Source organism: Petaurus breviceps, unplaced genomic scaffold (assembly GCF_028583685.1).
Source record: "Petaurus breviceps papuanus isolate PSGF00001 unplaced genomic scaffold, PetGlider_PUasm1.0 185, whole genome shotgun sequence".
NCBI classification, from domain to species: Eukaryota; Metazoa; Chordata; class Mammalia; order Diprotodontia; family Petauridae; genus Petaurus; species Petaurus breviceps.
The window spans coordinates 22,038,934-22,065,178 of record NW_027185797.1 but is presented as its reverse complement, the minus strand read 5'-3'; the positions used below and the strand labels follow the sequence as shown (position 1 = coordinate 22,065,178).

The 26,245-nt window shown below is 43.2% G+C and overlaps 1 long non-coding RNA gene across 3 annotated transcripts in view; it reads left to right on the top strand.

Moving 5' to 3' along the window:
* The first annotated feature begins 9,531 nt into the window (after positions 1–9,531).
* The window catches only part of LOC138161712 (uncharacterized), a 30,413-nt gene continuing 13,699 nt past the window's right edge, over positions 9,532–26,245 (top strand). The window contains exons 1-3 of one of the 3 annotated variants that reach the window (XR_011168447.1): positions 9,532–9,784; positions 11,512–11,563; positions 22,450–23,544. This is a non-coding gene — a long non-coding RNA (uncharacterized lncRNA). Of the gene's footprint in view, positions 9,785–11,511; positions 11,564–22,449; positions 23,545–26,245 lie in introns of those variants that run through there. The other 2 variants (XR_011168445.1, XR_011168446.1) reach the window with 2 other exon arrangements.

Below are 26,245 nucleotides of genomic sequence, written 5' to 3'. Positions count from 1 at the left end.
GACAGGTGGCTAGGCTGGTAGATATGGGTGGAGGACACAGTAGATTGGGTTTACTTTGGTACTAGCAACATGCTAAAGTTGCTTTCTTCCTATAGATAAGCTTGAGAGATCCGCACAATGAGAGGGATCCAGGATTAGTTGAGTGAAGGGATCCAAAGTGGGTGTCTCTGTCAGTCTGCTTATTTGTGCAATGTTCCAAGAAGCAACACTTGACCATTTTTTTTTAAATCATGGGTTAAGACATCAGTGACAAACTGATCAAACTTGGAGATGACACAAAGCTAGCTAGTATTACAGACTCAGGTTCCTAAATTGAGAACAGAAAGTTTTTAATAGGTTAGAATGCTGGGCCAAGTCTAATAAATGAATTTATTAGAGATAAATGTAATTTCTTACACTAAGGTTAAAAAAAAAAACAACTTTCCCACCACAATATGGTTCACATGGCTAGATAAACTTTCTGTGCCTGTTTCTTCATCTGGAAAATGAGAAGGGAAGACTACCTGTTTTCTGAGGTTCCTCCCAGCTTTATAGTTATGGATGTATGAATTTCATTTTGAGGCTGAATTGGTTAAGGAACTGTCCAACAATGCCACTCCCCTTTCCATGATGCTCCTCCCTTAGGTAATCACTAAAATATTATTGTGGTCTAAATCAAAGGTCTTTTGTGTCAGCTAAAATGTATAAACTCCTCAGAATAATGTTTTTAAATATATAAAATAAAATACATTGAATTACAAAGGGAAACAAAGGCGAGTGAAAATAAAGATGTAATTTTTTTCCCCATCTTTGGAAACCCTTGGGTGGTCCAAGGACCTCTGGTTAAGAAGCCTTCCTCTAAATCCTGTTATACCTCTGCCTGGATCCTGCTAAGGTAAAGGGGCTACATCTGTGGCAACTCTGCCCTCGGAACCATGCCTGGTACCACCTTTGCTTACCTTGCAGGGTGGGCTTGAGGAGTGGGAAGATGCCCCATGCCTGCCAGGATATACCAGAGCATGGGGATGTTTAAAAAAAAATGCCAGTGTTTTTAGCATCTTCCCCTGGTCTGGATTCTCCTTGCCAGTGTTGTCCCTTTCCGGGGCTGTTTCACTTCATTAACATAAACATGCACTGTATTTACACCATTTATAAACTACTCCAGTATCAGATTGTTTGGCCTCCTCTGGAGTGGTTACTGTCTATTATGTAAACAGATCATTGCTACAATTTATATAACTTGCATTATTTACCCAATAGACTGTGTAACTGCTCCAGATGAGCCGTTCCTGGCTGTCATGTGGTGAAAATCCATCTTCAGGCACTTTTGAAAACATGAGTCACTGTAGTCTTTTGTGTAAATCTCTCGCTAAGGAAATTTACAAAATGCATATTATCCTTTCAATGGCTTCTAATGCCTGCCTAGCAGGGCTGAAAGATTATTGCTTTGGGTTAATGCACTGGAAGAAAATGGAGCCTTTAGAAATGTTCCATGAATGCCAAAAACAGGAGAAACAATGCTCAACCCAGCGTGGTTGGGTGCATTTGACTCAAGCCCAATCTTAGGGGCCTCAGCTTCTACTCATAATAAGTACCCAAGGACTCACCACAGGATGACAGATCAGCGACCTGAGTGTTTTAGCATGTCGGATCCTATGTTCAAACCCTAAGCATTGATTTTTTTTTTAGCATCTATTACATGCGAGAGAAGACACTAGATACTAAAGGAGACACAGATTCGAGAAGACTGGCCTCTGCCCTGCCCTCAGGGAGATTCTCAGCCAATAGGAAAGACGGTGTGCTTGAAGGGGATGCCCAACTATATCAAATTCAGGGAATTAGCTGAAGAGAAGAGAGCTTCGTGGTTACTCGCTGTATGTATGTGAGATGAATCACTGCGTCTCCCTGGGTCTCAGTTTCCTTGTGGAAAGTGAGGGGCTTGGATTAGGAGACCTCTGAGGCTCCTCTCATGATTTACTGCTCATTCTTTTGTCACCAGGCAAGAAAAGGCCATCTCCAGGGTCCTGATCAATATAGTGAGGCTGCTGGCTTTGCACAGTCCTGCCTCACTGAAATCCAATTCACTTCAATGTCATAGCATCATCTATGCCATGGTCCTCTTTGAGAACAGGACAAACACAGCAACAACAACAGCAATGTGGCAAGTCCAACCAAAATCACAATAAAGGCTGGTTTGTGTGACATGGCATTCAGTAGAATCCTTAGCTGACTCTTCCAGGGCACATAGCTTGAATGTGTGTGTTGCCTTACTCTTCCTACAGTTCTGTTGGAGTGCTAGGAAGCCAAAAGGAATTACTCGTGACATCCAGCTAGAAGTCACTGTAATTGCGGCGGTGTAGACTTGGAGCCCTCAATGATCTCACTAGGTCTTAGACACAAAAGCTTTGAGATTATGGATCACGTCATCACATTTTCTTGCCTCCATTGCCCAGCACAGAGGCAGGCACATGGTAGGTGCTTCAATATTTATGAAAATGGAGCTATTTGTCATGGGCAGGTTAGGACAGAAGCAACTAGATGGCTCAGTGGATAAAGTGCTGGACCAGGAATCAGACTTAAGTTCAAATCTGACCTCAGACATTTACTAGCTGTGTGACTCTGGGCAAGTCACTTAACTTCTGCATTAATCCACTGGAGAAGGTTATGGCAAAACCACTTCAGTAACTTTGCCAAAAAAAAACTCCAAATGGGATCACAGAGAGTCAGACGTGACTGAGAAATGACTGAACAACAAAAGATCAGGACAGTGGGAAGAACACTTTGCAGTCAGAGATCCTGGTTCAAGTCCCAGATCTACTTACTATTCAAGTCCCTTTAATTTCCTGGGTCTCAGTTTCTTCATCCGTAAAATGTTTGCCTCAAACATCTTCTTTCTCATGTTTACATTCTGGCCCTCAGTGAGACCCAGTTCCCTCTTTATGACATGGTTTCCCTTGATATCCTTTCCAGAACTAAATATCTTTTCTGTCATAGCCCTAATTTTCAGTGGAAAGGTGGGATACTCCTTGTTCCCACCACTCCTTCCAGATTCTCCCTCTAGCAACAACACTCAGCAAGCTCTCTTCCTCTGGGGTTCATATTAGCTAAATTTAACTCTGTGACCTCCAGAGTCAAATATAAAGTCCTTTGCTAACCTTTCTACATTTAAAGTCTCTCTCTGTCTCTCCTCATCTCTCTCTGTCTCTGTGTCTGTCTCAATCTTTCTGTCTCTGTCTCTCTCTCTGTCTCTGTATCTCTCTCCATCTCTGTCTCTCTCTCCATCTCTGTCTCTCTCTCCATCTCTGTCTCTGTCTGTCTGCCTCTGCCATCCCTTGCCCCCAGGGAAAAACAAAACCCTAAGATTCAAATACACTGACCTACTTGCTCTTCTCCACACACAACCCTCCACCTTTCCTCTTTGTGCCTTTATACTAGTTGACCAACATGCCTAGTATGCCCATACCTCTACTTGGTTTCTCCAGCTTCCTTCAACCCCCAAAGTCCATTTTAGGCAGGGCATATTTACATACTCCTGCATACATACACTTCCACCTAAGCCTGAGGTGTTTCTCTGGAGGACAGTCACATGACATTTTGTGTGTTGATGACTTCTGATTGGCTGAGAAACCTTTGAGTCCATGTGTGGCATATGCAAGAGAGACATGACTTCATATTTTTAATGGTATTTTATTTTTCCAATTACATATAAGTACAATTTTCAACATTCTTTTTATTTTTGCTTTTTGGAGGGGGAAGGCAGGGCAATTGGGGTTAAGTGACTTGCCCAAGGTCACATAGCTAGTAAGTGTGATCAAGTGTCTGAGGCTGGATTTGAACTCAGGTCCTCCTGACTCCAGGCTGGTGATCTATTCACTGTGCCCCCTAGCCAGCCCTCAACATTCATTTTTAAAATAAGATTTTGTGTCCCAAATGTTTCTCCCTTCCTTCCTTACTCCCTTTCCACTTCCCCCTTCCTAGAGTGCTGAACAATCTGAGATAGGTCATACATGTGCGATAACATAAAGCATGTTCCACATTATGACTTCATATTGTTGAAATATTGAGAGAAGTGATAAAGAGGCAAGCTCCTAATTTTGAATGCTAGACTAGAGATTTCCCTGGGGGCACATCCACCTGAAGAAGTCAGCCTTTACCATATCCCTGACTTCCAAAGCTGACAATCACAGAGAGTGCTAAGAAGCCTTCCCCAAGATCATTTTCTCTTCGGGAACCAGGATCTTATCTTACTTCCAGCTGGAGAGCACATTTACTCTTGTGTATTCTTTGGTCTCTTCTGATCTTCATAACCTTCAACTTCTATTTCTTGCTTGCTTTGATAAAGAGGCTTACTAGATATTCTTGATGGGGTTTTGTGTAACTAGAGTTTGGTGAGAGAGAACTAAGCTGTCAAGGGTCAGCTAAGCATTAGCCTCCTCTTGGGACCAATCAGTTAAAGTGTCTTTTACTCTGAACCTGTCGTACCCCAGATATGAGATCTCAGATGTGTAGCAGACAAAAACAATCGCATCCCCATCACTCTCTTGGAGACAGGAGTGTGAAAGAGATTGCTTAGCTAGGGTTCTGACTTGTTCCTCATGCACTACTATACCAGTTATGCTATAGGCACGCCTTTCCTCTTGTTCCCTAAAGCAAAGGTGGAAATCCTACTTTTCCCTGGTCATGGGTGGACCAGATTTCAGATCAGGCACTTCTCCATGCTGCACATGGACCAAAAGAATTTATTGTTACAAGATTCCAATCATATATTTTCTTTATATAGTTATGTATTTTATCACTTGCAATACCCCCAGTAACATCTGCAACACTCTAACTCAGTCACTCTTATCAATGCACTTTTGAATCAAGCTCACATACACTGGGTTCTTTTGGCTCTACTTAGCACAGGTTGCACAGTGAATAAATCTCTGGACCTGGAGTCAGGAAGACCTGAGTTCAAATTTGGCCTCAGGCACTTACTAGTGTATGACCTTGGGCAAGTCTCTTAACCCCATTTGTCTCAGTTTCCTCATCTGTAAAATGAGCCCAAGAAGGAAATGGCAAACCACCCTAGCATCTTTGCCAAGAAAACCCCCAATGGGGTCATGAAGAGTCAGACAGGACTGAAACGACTGAACAACAGCCTAATTAGCACAGCTTAATCCTTTTTCTGAAATAACATTAATACTTGGGGTAAGAGAGGAGACTAGACAGGGAAAGACCGAAAGGTCCCTAAAGCATTGCTTTGAAAAATCAGGAAGTCAAAAATCATTTATGAAGGACCTACTATGTGCCAGGCACTGTGCTAAGCACTGGGGCTACAAAAAGAGGCAAAAGGCAGTGTCTGCTCTCCAAGAGCTTACAATCTAATGGGGAAGCCAACAAACAAACAACTAGGCACAAAAAAGTTCTATATAAGAGAAATAGGAAATAACTGAGAAAAGGAAGGCATTGGATTGAGAGGGGATGGCAACGGTCTCCCGTGAAGGGTGAGATTTTAGTGGGGACTCTAAGGAAGTCAGGGAAGCCAGCAGGAGGAGGAGGAACATTCCAGGCATAGGGGACAGCTGGGAAAATGCCTGGAGCTGAGATGGAGAGTAGTGTGTTGTGATGGAAAGAGCCCTAGTCTTGGGGTCAGATGAACGAGATTCAAGGTCAGGCTTGTGTACTTACTAGCTGTGAAACCTTGGACAGATCACTTCCCCACTCATCTGTAAGATGGGCATAACCCTGTTTACAATTCTAATAAGGATAGTTGACACTTTTATAGTGCCATAAGGTTGGAATGAACTTTTTGGACCCTCACAGCAGCTTTTCAAGGGGGGCATTACAAGTACTATTAGTCTCATTTCACTGATGAGGTCAAGGGGCTTGCCAGTGGCCACAGACTATGGAGGGCTCTTTCCTGTGATGGACATCAGCTGCCTTACAATACCTGCTTCACAAGGGTGTAGAGAGAAGAATGCTTTGTGAAGCTTGAGTCACTAAAGGCATGGGAGCTGTTGTTTCGAATGGCTATCATTTGTTGTAAAAGAACAACTGAGCTGATGGTACCTTCTGGGCTAATGGGAAATATTCAAGAAAGGCTGAGAAATCCCCTTCCCCAGGTCAGGGTGGATCATAGCAAGTTGAAGATTTAAAACTAGAAGCCACCCAACCACCTCATGTTACAGGTGCCGGGTCACCATGATCGTAAGTGGCAGAGCCCAGATTCAAGCCCAGGTGACTCCAAATCCTTAGTTAGTTAGTTTGTTTACTGTGCCAGATTGAAGTCTGAAAGAAGGCAGGGACAAGTATAAGCCCAGACCCAAAGCCTCCCAGGATGGGACTCTCTCTTCATTGGTGGAGATCAGTGCCCTGTTCTTTTTCTTTTTTCCTTTTGGAGGGCAATTGGGGTTAAGTAACTTGCCCAAGGTTACACGGCTAGTTTTTTTGTGTTAAGTGTCTGATCAGGGCAGTGCCCTGTTCTTGTATGAGGTTGGGTTAGAACTGGCAAGAGAAGAAAAAAGAAGAGAGTTTTGCAACCTCTTCATCCTTGGGGATCTTTGGGTTTTGGTCATTTCTGGGTTCTACATTCAAGAGAGAAGATGAAGGAGCCAATTCCACTTTGGGTTACTGAAGACTTGGGAAGAAGCTGACATGAGAGGATCTGGTAGCCTCATGGTGTTTCTATATCCAACTTGCCACTCTAGAGATGTTGGGGAGTTTCCCCTTGGGTGAGATCTAGGATTTTCTCTTGGTTGAGCTAAGTTACCTCACTCCCAGCAGGAGAGCTCCTTCACTCTGCATCATCTGGTATATATTAGCTTATGTCTGCTTTCTCTGATTTCAGTTTTTTGCTATCGATCTGGGTAAATGGGTTTCTTGGCTAGCTGCTATGTGTCTTCATTGTAAAATGGATACTTTGTGAGAAAGGAGTCAAGTCTTGGATATAAAGCTGGGGGACCTGCTTCGCTCACCAATGAATCAGTGATCAGAAGCTAGATTGAACCTGAAAAAACATATCCCTTAGAGTAATATTTAAGAGAACAGAAGATATAATTCTAGCATGGTACCCCTTTCTGTGAGGAAAGCAGAGTGGCCAAACTGTTGGCCTCAACCTCCTGTTTTACCTCCTGGCAGGAGAAAAACCTTCCTTGGAGATGGGGGCAGGGGGAGAAGAGGTTAGAGATGTCTCTAATGCCTCCTTTCAAGCCACACAATGACACCTCTGTGCTACATGTGAGGGGACAACCTTTGAAATACAAGCATTTATTAAATGCCTACTATGTGCAAGCACTGTATGAAGAACTTTGCAAAGATTATCGAATTTGATCCTCACAACAACCCTGGGAGGTGTTATTATCATCTCTATTTTACAGCTGAGGAAACTGAGGCTCACAAGTAAATGACTTGTTAGAGTCACAGTCTCTAAGTGACTGAGAAAGGATTTGAACTCAGGTCTTCCCAATTCCAGGTTCAATATAAGTTCTAGTCCAATCTTGCTGCAAATCCTTTTTCTGCAAATCATGTGTCATTTTTCTTATATAGTCATTTGGAAAATTTGAAGACTGAAATCAAGGCCATTTTTCTTCATTATATTTGCTGAGCGAATTGTACCTCTATTTATTCCTGTATAAAACTTTGTTGAAGCTCTCTTTGCCAAAGAGAATCTGACCAAGATTGAGGGGAGGAGGTAAAAACTTTTCTTAATGGTGTCTGAGTGACTGGTGACAGACAGAATCAACACACGCACGCTCCTCATAAGACGTTGAAATAGCACCAAATGATGAATAAGACACATACAATATTGAAAACCAAACCTCTTCCACATTTCCATGCTTCTCCAGAGTTTAATTTAAACCAGCCCCTCATCTTTATGAGAAAGTGCCCTTACAGGGCTCCAGCACCTGAAAACAATGCCTCAGTCTTGAATTGGATGCTCAGCTCACTGGCATTTAGAAATGGGAAACGAGAAAAAAATATTCATATCTTCCTACTCCCTGGCACCCAATTATGTCCCACAGGGAAAGCTGAAATTGCTTTTCTTTGGCTGCTGATGGGGTCTGCATTGGTAAGTCACTGAGAAAAGAAATAGGAGTTTCTAGATCCCTATAATTATGGAACTAAACAACAATTGGGAGATTTCATGGGCTTTCCTATTTACTTTTCCCTCCCAATGACAAATAGGATGAAAGTGGGAAGAGTCCAGGAGGGACTGTTTATTCAAAGTTCCATTAACACCATTCTCTTTTCTACCATTCCTCAGCTTTTTTTTTTTTTAGCAATCCGGTTAAGTAACTTGCTCAAGGTTACGCGGCCAGTTATGTCTGGGTGTGGTGCTGAGTATCTGAGGCCGGATTTGATCCAGGTCATCCCGACACTGGAGCCGGTGCTCTTACTCGCTGAGCCACCTGGCCGCCCCATTCCTCAGCTTTCTATGGAAGACACTATCCCAGAAACATCCCCCTGTTATCTTAATTATGTTAATTAGCTTATTAAACATCCAGGCATTATTTGGTGGAAAACCAGTTTTTGGTGATTCCTCTGCTGGTAGTTTATGGAGGAAGACCAGCCACTTCCCGTCTTCCCCAGCTCATTGTAGCTGGGCCTTGGTCACAGTTAGAGGGAAGAAGTGCTGAGTAAAGCATAGGGTAGCAGGAGTTTTTGATTAAGTGTTGAAAGTTCTGTCTCCCAAGTAAGCCCCAGCTAGAAATTCTTTAATCTAGGGATAAAAACAGTGAGGAAGGGAGATCACTTGTTGTTCAGTCAGGTCTCACTCTTGTTGACCCCTTTGGGGGTTTTCTTGGCAAAGACACTAAAGTGGTTTGCCATTTCCTTCTCTGGCTTATTTTACAGATGAAGAAACTGAGAAACAGGGTGAAAGTGATTTGCTCAGGGTCACATGGCTAGTATGTATCTGAGGGAAAATTTGAATTCAGGTTTTCCTAACTCCAGGTCCAGTGCTTTATTGACTTACACCACCTAGCTGCCTTCTCCTACCTTAACTTTCTTCAAATTTATGGATGGAGTGGCCCCCGAGTAGCCTGCAAAACTCCTGCTTGTGGAAGATTAAACTATAATTGAGAACTGATTAACAAAATAAATACAAACACAATACAATGTAGAAAATTAGGGATTTGAACCCAGGTCCCTTGACTCCAGGAAGGGTGCCCTGACCACTAATAGTATGGTAGTATACCGATATATTCACTGTCAGACCCACTGCGAATCCCCAAGAAGGGAATGATCTTTTACATGTAGTACTTTTTGGCTTAGAATTCAATCTGTTCTTCTTGGATGCATTTGAAAATGAATGATAGGTTTGCACCATTTTCTGTGGATGGCCAACCTTTTTTGAAACCACAGACTTCTGTTGGGGGTGAGTTTTGACCTGTTTGGGAGAGCACAGTTAGCAAGGGCCCCAGGACAGAGGGGAGATCATGAGTGAGCTCACTCTTTGAGGAATTTAATACCGGGGAGTGGCTTCTTCTGCTACTCCCTGAGGTGTGGTCTGAAAAGATTTTCTCTGGCTTCCCAGCCCAGGCTTCGGAGAGATCAAATAACCATGATTCATGTTGTTGTCATAGAAAAGAGTGTGGAGTTATCTGATCGAGTAGGACTAATGTAACCAATGGCTTAACCACATGTAGCCTGGACCAAATGCTGCTGGTGAGAGGAACCAGACAGAGCTCTGCAAAAGTATTGAATCAATCCAAGAGCCTCCCCCTGTTTCCTGGGAATTGGAAGGTCCCATAGCTAGAGAGAAATGAATAATCCAACTTCTCTCCAAGGGGCTGACCTTTGAAAACAATGAAAAACAAGCATGGTGAGATGGATATTGCATGAATGGATGGATGCATGAAGGGCCAGCTCTGTCATAGCTCCCAGACCTTCTTGCCCATATCCCCTCTTCTCCTCCTTTGAGTCCAGCCTGTATCTTTGTTATTGTTCACTCACCACCTTTTTTTTTCATTTTTATCCCTCTTTTGCTTCCAAAATCCACCCCCATTCTGTCTGTTTCCCTTTCTCTGCACAGTCTAAGCCCTTTGTAGAAAGCACAAACCCAGAGGAATGAAGATACCAAGGAGGGGAGAGGTTAATAGTGGGTATAGGTATGCAGATAATGATCTGTTCCAAGCCTGCTAGGTGCCATGCACCATGTGAACCCAAGAGTATTACGTACTTAGCGTCATCATGGGATTAGAAGATTTAGAACTAAAAGGAACCTTAGCGACTATTGTCCCACCCCGTCCCAACAAGGAAAGGGGGCCTGGGAAGGGGGCAAGGAATACCTTGTCTGGTGCCACACAGATAGGACCCAGATTTGAAGCAGTCTTCTAACTTCAAATCCATCCATGAATAATAACAGCTGGCTTTTATAGTGTACTCAGTTAATTGAAATGTGCAGTCTAAAGATTTGGATGACCTGGTCCTGATGGCTTGTTATTAAGCAGGTGAGAGAGCCTTGGGCTCAGAAAACCTGGGTCTTTCTAGTCCTGCTCTGGCCCTACCCAGCTTTGTGGATTTGGACAAGGCTCTTGACCTCTCTGGGTCTGGTTCATTGGTGTGCTGTGAGGCTCTGATGAGATCATGTACTTGAGAGCCCTTTGTAAGCCACAAAACCCCATCCATCTCCTGTTGGGGTCAAGGAGAAACAGAGAGGCTGCAATGGATCAGACATTCTGTTTGTCCTCCCTCGAGGCTGAGGTTTTCAAAAAGAATGGACTCATTGTAATTTCTCTCCATCAGTTTTAGTCTAGCAATTTATCAGATACAAAAAGAGCTTGGATAGCAGCTGGGAGGATAGATTTCTGATTCTGAATGGAGGAGGGGAAATATCTTGATAGTGTAGTTTGCCTTCTTCATCTACTTTCCTCCATCTTACTCATACTGGGATGGCAGGAGGGGGTTACTGCTCCTCCTTCCTCAGTGTGCTAGGGGTGACCCTGAAGGCTTTTTCTTTCTTTCTTTCCTTCTACTACTGTTGCTAGAAAGTCCTCACCCATTGTACTCCCCAGTCAGGCAGACAGAGCTTGAACAGTTGGTGCAAAAAAAGTATTCTGCCTTCCCTCTCCCCCCCCAAAATCTGGGACATACTCTCATACAAGTCCTTTCACATACTGAATCCAGGGAAAGTAGAAGCTTCCACAGCCCAGGTAGCCTCCTGGTGATTAGAAGTCTCTTTTTTCTCCCCTTTGTGGAGTCCTGGAGAAGCTCCTCTCATTTTACTATTCAAATCTAATTTACACCTCTCCACAGAGGGACCTAGGATTTGTCCATACTGTATATTTTATTGGATTTATAATTCAATGAAAGACATCAGAGTAAAAGACATCTTGTTAGTTCCATTTGCTTCATTATGTTATACCCCCTTTCCACTGGGATCATTGGGATAGAACTGGAAGGAGCCTTGGGTATCAATTAGTCCAACTTTCTCATCACAGCAATGAGCAGCAGACTCTATACATGGCCAGGCACTTTGGCATATGCATCTCATTTGTCCTTCACAACCACTGTGATGAGATCAGTGCTATTATTATCCCTATTTTACAGATTAACAAAAAGGAGACTGAGGGATGTTGGATGACTTGCCCAGGAACCCAAAGTAAGTGAATATCTGAAACAGGACTCCAAGTCTCATTCTGCATTCACTAAGCCAAGATGCCTCCTTTAACAAATGAAGAAATAGAGAGAAATTGCCTTGTCCAAGGGCTCATAGATAGTCTCAGAGCTAAGACCTGAAAAAAATATTGAGCTGAGAATCTGAAGACTTGGGTTCATCCTCCCTTGCTGTCCCATAATGTGGTTGTTGCTGAAGAGGATTCGACATTAGAGAAGAGAATGGTAGATGAATGGGGTCAGTACACCTGCAGGCTCAGAGAGGTTTGTTGTTTAGTCGTGTCTGACTCTCTATGACCCCATTTGGGGTTTTCTTGGCAAAGATACTAGCATGGTTTGACATTTCCTTCTCTAGCTCATTTTACAGATGAGGAAACCGAGGGACGCAAAGTTAAGTGAGTTGACCAGGGTCACACAGGTCGTAAGTGTCTGAGACTGGATTTGAACTCATGAAGACGAGTCTTCTGACTCCGGGTCCATTGCTCTGTGCACTATGGCGCCCCTAGCTGCCCTAGAGAGTATTGCAGAGAGGATTACTCTGATCTCAATGAACCAGCATTGCCCTTATGAGCATCCTTCCTCCTTGCACATGGTAGGCACTGACTGCATCTTTGTTGACTGAATGAATGCATGTGTGTGTCAGTAGTGGGCAGGGGGGGAGGCAGGCCTTCCCAGATGTATTCAGTGCTGGGAAATAGGAAAGAACTCAGCTGTGAGCAAGTTACTAATGAACTTCTTAGGGCCACATGGGGGCAGGGCCAGAGATGTCACCCCTTGTGGTGCAGGAAAGTTGACACTCTTTATAAAGCACTTGTTCTGTCAAAAAGAAAACGATTTCATTTGAGCTGGAGTGGAAAGCAGTTTCCCAAAGTCCCTCCCTTTCCAAAGCCCTTTTACTCAATAATTGAACAGCTGCTGTTCTGCGTGCCTATTAAAAAGCAACACTAGGAATTCCTCGTGTGAGAACTGAGCAGCGCTGGGGAGGCCTGGGTTGAGCCAGCGTCGAAATCCAAAACTCACACCTCCAATTGACAGGCAAAGCAGCAAGCACTTCCCTTCAAGGGGGGCGGTCTTGCACCAGATCATAGATTCAGAATTGAAAGAGACCCCAGAGGCCATGGCAGTCCAACCCCATTATTCTTCAGAAGAGGAAACTGAGGCCCGCAGAATCCAGGGACTTGCTCAGTCACACAGAGAGCGTTCCACAGGATTCTAGCCCACATCCTTAGGCACCGAGCCCAGCACACTGTGTACTGAATGATGCCTCTGCCTTGCACCTTCCTCCTCCGCACCCCTTCTCTCTCTCTCCCTCCTGGTTTTCTCCCCTCCCTCTCCTACTGAAATAGGGTGATGGCTGCTGATCGAAAAGTCTGCTCTAAGTTCCCGTTGCTTTAGTTTAGACACGTTCCTTTCTTCTACTTGTCTCTTCAAAGTGTAAATAGCTCCCAAGGGGGTGATGGATGAAATCTGTAATTCCTCGGGATTATTGTTAACTAGTTTGTCTGATACTTTCCTTTCGACAAGAGAACATTAGGGCATCCCAGGATCTCGGGGTTGGATGGACCCTCAGAGCTCATAACCCAGCTCCCTCCTACCTTTCCAGGCTTTTTATACCTCGCACGCTGACCCTTTCTCTTCCATGCAGTGACACTGGCCTTCTGGCAGTTTCTCAGCTCTGGTCATTTTCTCTGGCTGTCCCCTCTGCTTGGAACACTCTCCCTCCTCCACTCCTACTACTGACCTCGCTGGCTTCAGGTCCCAACTAAAACCCTGCCTTCTGCAGGAAGCCTTTCCCAACCCTTCTGAATTCTTGTGCCCTCCCTCTGTTCACCATTCTCTATTTATCTTGTGTATCGCTTACTTGTGTGTGTGTGTGTGTGTGTGTGTGTGTATTTGGATGTTCCCCTCCCTCATTAGATATACATTTCTTGAGGGCAGGGGCTGTCTTTTGCCTTTCTTTGTAGCCCCTAGTGCTGAGCATGGTGCCCGGTACATAGTAGGAGCTTAATCAATGTTTATTAATGGATCGATCAAATCCAATTATTCATCCAACAAGCATTTTTGAAGCACAAACTGACTAGTCACTAGGGATGCATTTAAAAAATCTTTTGCTCTCTGTATTTCATTGTTCTTGTTTTCCTTTGTAATCAATCCTCTGTATTTATTTTATGCATTTAAAAACAAGATTCTGAGAAGGGCTCCACATAGGTTAGCCAGATTGTCAAAGGGGCCTAGGAAATAAAAAAAAAATAAGGTTAAGAATCCCCGAAGAACAAAATACATACAATTCAATTCATTCAATTAATTCAAGGGTAATTTGGAGGGTGGGGTGATAAGGGAAGGCTTCCCATGGGATGAGGCATCTGAGCTGAGCTTTGTGGACCTGAGTTCAGACCTCGATCCTGTCTCCGGGTCAAGAATCCTCTCTATAAAGTGGATATACATTTGCTTGGGAGCGGGCCCCTGACATTGGAGGTGGGTTGTTTCACACTGGGACAGTTTAAATTGTTAGGAAGTCTTTCCTGATGTTAAGCCCAAGTTTGCCTTCTGGGGCCAAGAAGGACAAAGTAATCAATAAAGTAGACCAGAAGTCCCTCTAACTCTAACTCCCTCTAATAGGAATCCTCCCTATTGATAAGAGAAAAAAGCACGAGGCATGTGTAATTTGTACAATGGGTGATACCTTAAATTATGGAAACTATTTCTATACATTGTGACTATAGGGACATGTCAACCTTTTCTTAAATTGAAAGGCTATGCCCTACATGCTTCTTGTTGTTCAGACATGTCTGACTCTGTGAGCCCATTTGGGGTTTTCTTGGCAGAGATACTGGAATGGTTTACCATTTCCTTCTCCAGCTCATTTTACAGAAAACTGAGGCAAACAGGGTAAAGTGACTTGCCCAGGGTTACACAGCTAGTAAGTGAGGCTAGATTTGAACTCAGGAAGATGAGCCTTCTTGACTCCAGGCCTGTTTTTCTGTGCTCTGTGGCACCACCTAGCGCTCCTTGGGACATTTACTAGCTGCATAAAGACCTTACCAAGGTCTCCCACTGCACCCAAGACTACCACCACCAACAGCAACAGCAACACATAATCCTGTGCAAGTCCCCCAGGCCTGGAGTGAGCTCCTATCTCATCTCTCTCTCCCGGCTTCTTTCACATCCAAGCTAAAACCCCACTTTTAAGTAAGACGCCTTTCTCCATCTCCCCCCACCCCCTTAAATCTAGTGCTTTCTCTTGGATGATTATCTCCAGTTTACTCGCAGAAAGCTTGTTTGTTCATAGCTGTTTGCATATTGTCTCTTCCATTAGACTGGGAGCTCCTCGAGGGCAGGGGCTGACTTCTCTTCCCTACTTCTTCTTTTATCACCAGCATACTAGCACCACGTCCAGCCCACAGTAGGTGGTGTATGTTTATTAACTGACTGTCTCACTGAACTTTAGGCAACTCTCCCAGACTTATTGACTAAGTTATTCATGGAATTCCCACACAGAGGAAATCACAGCTTATTGAAAAGTCTGGAGAACCCCTTCACTTCATAGCCAAAAATACCAAAGACCACCCTGACCCCAAACAGTTTCCAAGACCACCCAGAACCTCTCTGGAGTTTGCTGTAGGACCAGTACACCTTTCAGAAAACTACATCCATTGTAGTTATTTTGAATGTGTCTATTCACCTGTAAGTTGTCTTTCCCTTTAGAATGTAAGCATCTTGAGAGCAGGGACTATTTTGTGTGTTTTCTTTGTATTCTGTTGTTCAGTCATTTCAGTCATGTCTGACTCTTCATGACTTGGGTTTTCTTGGCGAAGGTAGTGGAATGGTGGTTTGCCATTTCCTTTTCCATCTCATTTTCCAGATGAGGAAATTGAGACAGTGCTAAATGCTTGCCCAGGGTCACACATCTAATAAGTATCTGAGGCTGGATTTGGACTCATGTCTTCCTGACTCCAGACTTGGGGCTCTATTTACTTTTCCATTTAGCTTCCCTTTTCTTTGTAACCTCAGGGCTTAACTGAGTGCTGGACAAATAGAAAGTGCTCTAGGAAAATGCATGTTAATTGATGGATAGAAGGAAGGGCCAGAGAAAGCAGGTATTTCCTATTCCCAGAGTCAGATACACTCTAATTTTTTCTCTCCTTTCCTTTCTTCCCTTCTTCCTTCCCTCCCTCCCTCCCTCCCTCCTTCCTTCCTTCCTTCCTTCCTTCCTTCCTTCCTTCCTTCCTTCCTTCCTTCCTTCCTTCCTTCCTTCCTTCCTCCCTCCCTTCCTTCCTCCTCTCTCCCTCCCTCCCTTGCTCTTTTCTCTCTCCTTCTGTCTGTCTCTCTCACCAACAGTTGCATTTGTAACGTCTCAACATACATATATTCATAATTTTCTGGAACAGTCACAATTTCAAGAAGAAAAATGTATTATTACTAAAGGGAAAATCTTTTGTTATCTTTCTTTGCATCTCCAGCATTTAGCAAAGTGCCTGGAATGTAGCAGGTGCTTGATAAATGCCAGTTGTGTGACATTTTGGTTGGGAAAACAAAGTCACCATCCTGGCACATGTTGGTGTATCCCTTGACTCCTTACTGTAACGAAGCAAACATAGCCAGTACTTAATAAGCACCTTCAGAGATGAGAATACCAGGCTCCCCTCAGGGCCTTCATCGATGGGCACCAGCTGACTGCTGCTCCTTTTCACATTTCACACTCCAGAGAAGCTGCTATATTTGCTGTCACTTCAGCCCAACTTCCCATCTCTCACCTCGATGCTTTCGAGCTGTCTTTCCCGGGAGCCTGGAGTGAGTTCTGTTCTTGTCTTTACTTCTTAGGATCCTTGTTGTTGTTGTTGGGTCCACCCTTCAGTTGTACTCAGCTCTTGGTGACTCTGTGAACCATAGCACCCCTGGGTCTCCTGTTCTCTACCCTCTCCTGAAGTCTTTCCAAGCTCATGTTTCTTAATACCATCCATAGGGTTTTCTTGACAAAGATGTTGGAAAAGTTTGCCATTTCCTTCTCCAGCAGATTACCTTTTGTCTGAACTCCACTGTGACCTGTCCATCTTGGGCGACCCTGCACGGCACAGCTCATAGTTTCATTGTGCTACTTAAACCCCGAACCATTACAAGGCAGAGATCCAGGATGGAATCTTAGGATTTTTGGTTTTCTTCAAAGCCCACTTCAGATGCCACCTATTTGGGAAGTTTTTCTGGATCCCTTTACTCTTCCTGGACTTGCTCTCCCAATTATCTGGCACTTTCTTATCTGTGTACAGGTTTTATTTCTTCTTTAGATGGGAAACTCCTTGAAGGCAGGGCCTTTTATTTGCTTCATGTGCCCAGAGTGTAGGGTGGTAGGGGCTTAATAACTGCTTTTTGTGTGAATAAGTAAGCAATGAAATGAAGAAAGGGGATAGGTAGAGCAGATAGATCATAGGATCAGAAATCCAGAGCTTAAAGGTCTTTAAAGCCCATTTATCCAACCCATCTTTTCCTCATACATGGGGAGGGTGGGAGGAATGAAGCAAATGAGCCTGAGAGAGATTAAGTGACTTGCCTACAGGCATACAGGAACTAAGAAGCAGAGCTAGGATTTTAAATTAAGCCATTGAACAATAAAAAAGTCAATAAGTATTTATTAATGTTTACTATGTGAAAAAACAGTTCTAAGTCATGGGAATCCTAAAAGAAATAGAAAGCAGGACAGTCCCGACCCTCAAGGAGATCACGTTCCCATGGGAGAGCTGAACTCAGAGGAGCCTGTCTGGGGAAAGCTGAAGTCCTGAGTCAGCATCAGAGTCCAGAGAAGTATGAGTAGAATGACATGGCTGTTTTTTTTTAAAAAAAGGGATTCTAGGAGAAATTGACCAATTCAGGGTGTGTGTGTGTGGCGGGGGGGGGATCTTCCAGGGAAAGAAGGATCCTGGAGCATGATGGAGAAAGAAGTCTGAAGTCAAGGGGGTTGTGAAAGGGGCAGTGCCCACCGAGGAATGAAGGAAAGAGTAGTAAGTGGACAGCACTCTAGACAAAACTGTCCCACTTCCCAGTTGTGCTTTTCTGAATGCTCACAACTCTCATTCTTTCATCTTGTTCAAAATGTCAGCAATCGTGAGTTTTCTGTTATTGCAACAAAGTGGTAAAAGAGGCCAGCTCATCACCAGACCCTTTGCCTCTATGGCCCGTCCATGCCTTGCCTGCTCCTGTCCATTCTCAGCTTTGGAAGGGTGAGCTCAAACTCAGTTTTTCAAATGAAGATGAGCCTCCCCCTCGCCCCGCCCCCAGTATGGGATGCATCTGTGCTCAGGGTGTGCCCTGGCCCATTCAGAGCTCATGTGCTCCCCAGAATAGACCATACAGGGAAGCATGGTGGGCCACTTGCAGAACAAACCACTGGGAAACATGCCAGCTCCATGAAGAAAAACCATCCTTGACTGTTTGGTGGGAGGGCCAGTGGCTGCCCACTCTCATTGCTCACATATGCTGCATGAGTTGTGAGAGCCCGGGCCAGAAATGTGTATGCTTAGCAGATGGCACCAGGAAAGGTCATGGAATTAGGAATGGAAAGAAAGGATCTTAGTGGTCATAGAATCACCCTCTCATCTGGCTTTACTGTAACAATTGCTTCAGGTTTATAGGTCTTCAAACACTTGCATTCACTATGAAAGGTCATAGAGTTAAAGAATTTTAGAGTCAAGAAAGGCACACAACTAGTCAACTCAGCCCTGGAAAAGGAGGGCTTTTTCTCCTCTCCAACATTTCAGACAAATATCCCTTCAGCCTTTACTTGAAGAGCTCTGTGGATAAAGAGTTTGCTGCCCTTCCCAATGTTAGACCCCCATTTGTTATTTACTTATTTCAAGCTCGAATTTTCCTCCTTCTAACTTCCATCTGATGCTCTGTGTTCTGCCTTCTGGGGCCAAGCACAATGAAGCTGACCTCTGCTCCAAGGGATAGCCCTTGAAGACACACTTGAAGACAAATCAATCATGTCCCCAGATCAGCTGTCTCTTCTGGCTAAACATATCCAGCTGAAAGTTCTTAAATGACATGAATTCAAAACCGTTTCCTCCTCACCCCACCCAATACTTTCTGGCTTATCAACCACCTTCCTAAAATGTTGAACCCAGAGCTAATCATAGTCTATTCTCCATCATTTACAGAGAGGGCAATGAAAACCCCACAAGGAATGTGACTTGTCCAAGGTCACAGAGAGATAGTAAATAGCAGAGCCAGTACCCAAATCTCAGTGATAGCATCAGAGACATAGAGCTGGGAAGGACCCCAGATCTTCCTTCTCATTTTGTAAATTCACTAACTGTGGAAACTTTGGCTTGTCCAGGGTCACAAAAGCAGAACCGAGCTCTTCTGACACCTATCAATGCTTTCTTTAAACTGTGCCATGCTGCCCAATCAAACCCCATCACCTTTCAGATGAGGAAACAGGCTCATTTAGGTGAAGTGATTTGCCCAAGATCACACAGGTAGGAAGTATCATAGGTTGGATCCAAACCCAAGTCTTATGACTCCAAATTAAATGCTTTTTGAAATCACTCGCCAGTACTCTTTCTTTAGTGAAGGAAAAAACGAACGCATAAATATTTATAGTGAACTTGGATGTATTCCTGGATCCCTAACTACCTTGGGAAAGTGATTCAATCCCCAGATGCCTTAGCTTATAAGAATATAAAAATGAGGATAGACACATCTTCCAGGCTCTTCCTCACCAAAAGAGCTGAGATCACTAATCTAACATACCCTGAATTCAGCAGCCTCTCCTTAATTTTGACTTTGGAACAAGCATTCGACTGCAAAACTCTCAATTGGTTCGTAATATTTGCTTTTGTCCTGCTTGTGGCTAGTTAGGACCACCCTTCCTGCAGAACAGCTCCTTCTCTGTCTACTTCTTCCCTAAAAGGCAAACCCCTCACTCCCTCATGGATTTTTCCAGAAGGCTGAAAGAGAAGGCAACATAAATTACCTCTTTCTGGGTGACTGTCCTCAGTTTGGACTTGTAGTTACGCCAATTCTTGCTCTACACTCCCATTCCTATCCTCTCTGAATCTCTTTCCATAACCAACTGGCAATCATATGATCCTACACTGTTGTTGTGTGTCCATCATTTTGAAGAGGACCAATCAGTTCATGGGGTGAAGTCTTGACTTGTGCATGAATTAAATTTAAGTGAGGCAGAGTTATACAAAGCTGTAAGCCTCACCCTCTCTTCCTGTGTCATTGGAGTTCAGTGTCAAGACATAACTCAAGCAGAGTGGAGATGTCCCAGGATGCAGGGGGTGACCTTGGTGTCTTTGATGTTTGACCAGAGCCTGCTTCAGTCAACTTCATGACCAGTGGGACTAATTGTTCCCATCCACCCATTCTGCTGGGGCAAGTCTTCACATGTTTGGGGTAAACATCCAATGGGTTTGAGACCTGTTGGTTATTCTCAACTTGGTTTAGTCTGTCTGCTAAGATGATTTACTTGAGTGAGGCCACTGCACATGCTACACCTTTTTGGAGCCACAGGTGAGAGATCCACCAAAGGGGGATAAGCATCCCTGAAAAGGGCTCAGCAAGCCCTCCCACCAGAGGCGTTAGTCATCCTGAGCACCCATATACTCTTGAACACCCCATACAGCCTGATACTATATCACAGCAGTGCAGAAAGGACAGTTTACTCGTTTCTTTTTTTTCTTTTTGGAGGGCAATTGGGGTTGTGACCTGCCCAAAGTCACATGGCTAGTAAGTGTGTCAAGTGTCTGATGCTGGATTTGAACTTAGGTCCTCCTGACTCCAGGGCCAGTGCTCTATTCACTGTACCACCTAGCTGCCCCAAGAAAGGACAGTTTAAAGAAAACTTCAAAGCAGGTAAATATCATGAAAACAGTGGAAAACACTCTCAACAATCATTTACCAAAGCAAACCAACTCTCAAGCTGTTGGTTATGAGTCAAGTTCCTCTAAATTGCACTCTTTGTCTATATATAAAAATACATGGCACCAGCCATTTTGGCATTGGAACAGAGGAGCTAGGGGGCTGATAAGAAGATTCTCTACATGGAAACTGCAGGTGAGTAGGGGAAGGCCTTGATGTTTGGAAACTGTCAGGAGGAGATGGTAGAAGGGGTGGCGGAATCCCCCTGGCTACCAGTTCGTTTGTCTCTTCTACTTACTTCACTTTCGGCCCCCCTACAGGCTTTGTCCTTCTCACCTTGCCTTTTCTCATGCAAGTTCATATTAGAAGTGGGTATATCCAATGGGATCATCTCTAAAGCCATACAAAGGGGTGACTACTTTTCACATTGGGGAGGTTAGGTGGTGTGGTGTTTAGAGCACTGGGCTTGGAGTCAGGAAAATTCATCTTCTTGAGTTCCAATTTGTCCTTAGGCACTTACTAGCTGTGTAACCCTAGGTAAGTCACTTTATCCTGTTTGTCTCATCTATACAATGAATTAGAGAAGGAACGACCAGCCACACCAGTATCTCTGCCAAAAATTGTTAAATGCTGTCACAAAGAATGAGACACAACTGAAAAATAACTTAAATGGTCCTTATACATTTTTATTTGTTTACTATTGGTCCAATTAATCAATTCTTTTGAGGTCCTGAGAATATGAACTTCTTTCCGTGGGACCTCCCAGTCATTTGGAATGGTTGCTACATGAAAAAAAACAAAACACCAGAATGGGAAGAGAAAAGTAATGAACAAACCTGATCATTTTAAGTTTTCATTCATTCAATCATCAGATCACATTTCCCAAGTGCCCACTGGGTACACAATCAAAGGGACCAAGACCCAAGTATCAGCAATAACAAGGTGTTGGTACATACCTATAATTCCTACTGCCTGGGAATCTGAGGCTGGCAGATCTCTTGAGCTCAAGAGTTTTGAGCTTTCAAGTGAACGAAGTTGATCATGTGTCTACATCAAGTGTGGGAGGTGGGGGTTGTCATGATGCCTAAATTAGCATGTAAACTTTGTCCTGCCTTTCCATTTTTCACCTGAGCTAATCAGTAATGGATTAGGGCATGAGTAACCCTTGCCCTTCCAGTCTGAGAGAGCTTGGGACACCCAGTCTTAAAAAGAAAAACTTTGGAGGAGTAATGGAAAAAGGCTCATGAGTGGCATGGTAGGTCCATGATGGTACACTGAATTACAAATAAAGAAAACCTTGGATCTGGGTCTGAGGAATTAGCAGAGCTGTGTTGAAAGAGGACAGTGAACAAGCATTGGTGGCAGCCTCTGGGAGACATGATAAAGATAACAGAATTATGAGTGAAGGAAGCTCACATTCCAGGAAGAAAGGAGAGGACAGCTGGCATTGGACCAAGCCTGGGACCCACAAAAGCAAAGTACAGAGGAAAATCTTGACTAGTTAGTGCCATAAGTATTATGGTGACCAGATTTTCCCAGAATGCAACAAAGGAAAAGGGTTCCTTGGATGATGAAGCCTACCTATCCTCTTGGTAAACAGATTAGGATGTGGGTCTCTTTCTCTCTTCATGCCTTTTAATTAAATCTTCACCATTTTAATAGTTTTGTAGCAAAATTTTTTTTAAGGTTCTGACGGAACAAGAGTCAGATTCTGAGGTTTCAATATAGAATCTTGGGTGGGGAAAAAATGGAGCCACAGAATTATCATGTGAAAGTTTTCAAGGCTGAAACCAGTGAATAAAAACTCAGAGCTCTGGTAATGAATGGGTCAGGGATAAATTGTATCACAGGACTTACGAAAAAAAAAATGGAAAGATGGGATTTCCTGGGGAAAATGTTGCTCTTTTCAGTACTTCATTTTTGAAGAGGACCAATGACATCGTGGGGTGATGTCTTGACTTGAAGTGAGGTAGAGTTGTACAAAGTCACCATCAACTTCATTATCTCTTCCAGAGTCATTGAAATCCAGTGGCAGGACAAAAGTCAGGATTACTGATGATGGCCGGGGATGCAGATGTCCCAAAGAAGAGCATAGCAACATTGACTAACTTTATACCAAAAGACAGACTGGTTGTGTAACTCAGCTTCTTAAGATTGTAAAGGCATTTGATGTCAGGGGCCAAGAAGGAACTGCTTGGCACAAGGAAAAATATTTTGTATTGTGTATTTAGCTTCAGATTATTGTAGTAAGTTGTGTGTCTTTGTTTAATATTTGCATTGAATTGCAAAAGTGGTATGTTTGGAAAGAATAAAGAGCTGAAGAAACCCCGCAGGAATTAAAACTAAAATATGTCTGGGAAGAAATTCCTGATTATAGTAATGTTTCATTGTACACCCAAAGCCTTCATGGGATAGAATACAGTGCATAATCAAGCTAGGGAAGTGGTGGTCAGGCAGTGTCACTGGACAAGTTAGAGATGGGGGGAGATGACTGGGTCAAAGAGTACAAACAATTTAGGGACTTCTCACATAATTTGAAATTCTTTCCCAGAATGAACTTTAGACTGATTTACAGCTTTGCCAGCAGGGCATGTTTGCCTGTTTTCTCCCAGTCGCTCCGACATTGACAATTTTTCTCTTTCATCTTTGCCAATTTGATGAGTGTAGTAAAATCATTGTTTTGATTTGTGCTAGCCTTGGGAACATTTTCCCCTTAAATCTTTGTTGATAACTCATTTAAAAAAAAACTCTTTGTATCTTTTGACCATTTACTCATTAGGGAATGGCTTAGTTATATTTTGACCCTTTCCAAATCCTGGCCACCAAACTCTGGCCTTTTCTCACTGAAACTTGGACTCCTGTTGTGGAGACCCTGGGCTCTGATAGGAGACCTGTCATCTTCTCTTGCCCAGTTACTGGGCAATGATATAATTTTCCAACATCTCCATGTTAGCTTCCTCTGGTATCCCCTCCCCTTTTCCCTATTGATCTCCCCTAAATGTGTTATCCTCCCCTATTTGACGTTAATCTCCTTGAGAGCCTGAATTGTCTCATCTTTGCATTCATATCCCTAGCACTCAGTAGAGTATTTGGCAACAATAATCACTTAATAAATGCTTCTTCATTTATTTATTTTCATTCATTCATATTTGTATTAATTCTCTAGATATTTTTGATATCATATTCTTATCCAGAAATATTTGATGTAAACATTTCTGTACAAGATAAAAAAAAGATTTCTCATTTGATAGACTCTCTACTACTTACATTGATTATTTTTAAAATGCAAATGATACTAAGCATTTCTGAATCTATATTCTCCCCAGGAGGCCCCCATCTTAAAGGATGAGTGATAAGGTAATTTAGTTTACAAAGAGATAAATGACTCCCCCCCCACCCCGATCTAAATCTCTCTTTTTCTTTTTGGTATTTGGATAGAAAAAGCAAAGAAGTAACCTGAAGTCCATCTAGTCCACAAAGAGATGAATTACCCTGGTTTGGGAAATTCTAGTCTTGTTTTGCTACATTACCTAGTGAAAAACAATGCTCTCCGTAATTTTTTTTAGGTAACTTTTTTTTTCTTTTTGGAAGGGGAAGGGCAGAGCAGTTGAGGTTAAGTGACTTGCCCAAGGTCACACGGATGTGTGTGTGTGTGTGTGTGTGTGTTAAATGTCTGAGGTTGGATCTGTACTCAGGTCCTCCTGACTCCAGGGCTGGTGCTCTATTCATTGTGCCACTTAGCTGCCACAGTAAGGTTTGATGAGGAGACAGAGGTTTGACCTTTTCCAAGGAGCTCAGGCTTTGCAGGAAGTCAGAGAGCATCAGAGACTAAATTATATCATGGACATTGTTAGGTGATGATATTAGAAATTTGAAAACCTGATAGTTTTATGTATTGTTCCTTTATGCTCCCCAGAAGAATTTTAGGCTTGGAGTCACAAGAGCTGGGTTCAAGCACTGTCTCTGGTGCTTCCTCGCTGTGTGACTATGGTGAATAATTCTCAGAACCTCACCTTCCATGTCTGTAAAATGGAGATAATTGAACACTCCTGTGGCTATTTCTCTGTGTTTCTGTGAATTTGTAAACTTTCAGCCCCAACAGAAATGTGAGTCTTTAGTCTTAAAAGGAGAAAGTGTGGAACAGTGTAAAGTATTCTGGATTCATCAGAGGCTCTGGATTTGAATCCTGATTGCCACTTTCTACCTGTATTGGATATATCATGTCATGCCTCTGGTCTTGTTTCCTCAACTATCAGTTGAGTCGGATGACATGACTTTGAAGATCCCTTCCAGCTCCAAAGCTATGAATCCAAGAAGCTCCAGGTGGTTCAACTCCTCCTTTTTTTATCATCACTTGTAAAATGTTTCAGGGAAAGATGGCTGAAGTTGCCACATCCAAGGGGTCTTTTTGATCATTCGATTTTATCTCCTGCTCCATTAATACAAATGATCTCGACGTTATAGCTGAGAACAGCAGGAAGGGGCAAAAGGGCATTGAGGAAGGAGTTCAGAGACCTGGCTTCTGCCTCTTTGAGACTGGATAAATTGCATCTCCTTCCTGACATTCATCTGTCATATAAAAGTGTTGAACATGATAATGTCCAAGGCAAGAGTGCTTAGCTTGGGCGTCTGAACTGTGGTTACATTTTTAGCATTTTGATCACTGTTTCAATTTTATCACTGCAATTTAATCATTGGAATCCCATTTTATCTAATGAATTTAAAAATATTTATCTGAGGAGTCTAAAAGGCTTTGCAAAAACACCAAAGTTTTCCAGAATACAGAAAAGTGTAAGAACTGCTGTTGTAAGGTTTCTTCTTTCTCGAATACTCTATGATCTGATACTTCTTCATTCCCCCTCCTCCCTCTCTGGGTCTCAATTTTCTTGTTTATAAAAGGGGGAAAATTCAATTCAATAATATTTTTGTTGAGTACCTACTATGTGTAAGGCACTATGTAGGTTCTGGTATTCAAATACCAGTGCCTGTGTAAGGATAGCATATACAGATAGACATATAACTGCAAAATATAAACAAAGATAATAGAAAGTAATTCAGGAGGAAAAAAGCAGCAACTATTCAGGGCTAGTGAGGGTGGGGATCAGGGAAGACCTCCTGTAGGAGGTGCCACGGAGAATTGCTTTGAGGGAAGGCAAGGATTCTAAGGAGTAGAGGTGAGGAGAGAGTTCATACCAGACCTGGGGGCACAGAGGTGGTAGACAGACTGGTTTGTATTGTGCACTATCTACCTCACAGGAAGGTTATAAGGAAAGCCTTTTGCATACCTTAAACGGCTGCTTTAAAATGGCACTTTATGACTATCATGACTATCAAGTGCTATTACTAGCTTTTCCTTAAAGGAAGATGCTCATGTTCCTGGGCATACGTATGACTATGCTTTACACTTGCAACAGATTTGGTAATGTTCATCAAGTTAAATGACCAGTTTTGGAAAAAAGGTGGCCAAGATGCTCCATTCTAATGGCTGGTGGCCAGCACCACAACAGATGTTTTCTGTCCTTTTCCTAAGACTGCCTGTCTGCTGCCGCAGAAGCCAGCAGACCATGAAATCATTTTAGACCCAGTAACCAAATAACTGTATTGCCTCTGAACACATTCCTAGTTGAAATTCACTCAGAATCCTTCTTTGGCTTTCACAAAGTGGTCCCAGGAGCCCCAGGGACTGCAGGAATCCTGACAGTGAGGGAATGATGATCATATCAATGAATCAATCAACAAGCATTTAGCAACATGTACCTACTATGTGTCAGGCACTAGGGTACTGCTGGGCTTTGTGCTTTATCCCCAA